Source organism: Neopelma chrysocephalum, unplaced genomic scaffold, assembly GCF_003984885.1.
Source record: "Neopelma chrysocephalum unplaced genomic scaffold, ASM398488v2 Primary Assembly neopelma1_190308, whole genome shotgun sequence".
Lineage (NCBI taxonomy): Eukaryota > Metazoa > Chordata > Aves > Passeriformes > Pipridae > Neopelma > Neopelma chrysocephalum.
In genome coordinates, this window is record NW_020939610.1 from 1 (window position 1) to 1,319 (window position 1,319).

The 1,319-nt window shown below is 64.4% G+C and overlaps 1 long non-coding RNA gene across 1 annotated transcript; it reads right to left on the minus strand.

The window, feature by feature from the left end:
• Positions 1–10: 10 nt before the first annotated feature.
• On the minus strand, positions 11–837 carry LOC113963080. Its single transcript, XR_003532634.1, has 3 exons — positions 772–837; positions 275–428; positions 11–29 (listed from the first exon to the last, which is right to left on the minus strand). It is a non-coding gene; the product is annotated as an uncharacterized LOC113963080 (long non-coding RNA).
• Between the last annotated feature and the right edge of the window lie 482 nt (positions 838–1,319).

A 1,319-nucleotide genomic window follows, 5' to 3' on the forward strand; every position in this document is an offset into this window, starting at 1 on the left:
CTGCTCTTCTGTCCGCTCCTGGCCTGCATCTGGCAAAGAGCGAGCGCGCTCAGAGCTGAGGGTGTGTGGGAGAGGTCGGAGAACACAGCCCAGGACTGGGCTCCAGGAGCAGGGCCAGCCCCGGGATGCCCAGTGGATGGAGCACAGCTGCCGGGAGATCAGCCCCGGCCCCTCTGCCCCCCTCCCTTTCCCTGGGCATGTCCAGAGGGGATGGGACAGGATGAGGCCAAGGGGGCTGCAGCCACCAGCCCTGTGGCCCAGCTCCAGCACTCACCCTCCTGTGGGGGCTGCACCTGCTGCACCTCTTCAGGCTGCTGTGCTGGAGCAGCCCCAGGGCTTTCCTCCTCCTCCTCCTCCTCCTTCACCCAGGCCAGCTTGGGCACCGTGGGGGGGCTCTGCTGCACGTCTCTGTCTGGCGTTATGGCTGCCTGCAGCAGAGATGCCATGGAAAAGCTTTGACTCCCCAAGTCCTGCAGTCGTGCCTTGAAGGCAGCTGCAAGAGAGAAGCCTTGGAAATGCTCCGCCTCATCCAGTCCCACCCTCTGGCCTCGAGGGCACCTGCCCCAGGGACTGGAGATGCCTTGAGTAGCCCCAGGTGCCCAAGTGCCACAGTCTGGCCTGGAGGATGCACGGGGGAGAGGTGGAGAGCTGCCAGAGCGAGCAACTTGCCCAGCTTCCCCCGAGAAATGCTTCCCTTCCCAGCACACTGTGCCCGCCTCAAAGGCTGAGGGGGCCCAGCGCACCCATCTTGGGGGGCCACAGGCTGCTTACTTCAGCAGAGACAGCTCTCTCCCCAAGAAAGTCCAGGCTGGGGGCATTGGCCAGGCGCTGAACAGGCGCGGCATCAGTGCTCGCCATGCCCTCCGTCGTTGTGGCGTCGGCCTCCTCCGTGAGCCCAGGTAGTGCAGAGTCACAGTGTGACACGGCATCGCTCCAGGTGGTGTCCCAGTGGGTTGTGTGATCACTGGTTGCGGTGTCACACTTTGCTGTGCCAGCAGTCGCCGTGGTGCTGACATCAGGCTTTGGCTTCAGCTGGGTCGGGATGGTGTCAGGCTGGGCCTCGACATCAGCTGATGCGACCCTGGACTTCCTACGCCGACTCCCCACGAATTTCATAAACGTCTGCAGGAGAAAGAAGGGCAGGAGAGAGATGGATGTCCCCTGGAGGGCTGCGACAGCGGTGCTGGGCTGAGCAGTGACAGCAGGCCCAGCCCAGGAGGGGATGGCTGCAGGTACCTGTGCTGCCCTGCGGAAGCGGCCACGGGCACGGAGCTGCTCTTCTGTCCGCTCCTGGCCTGCATCTGGCAAAGAGCGAGCGC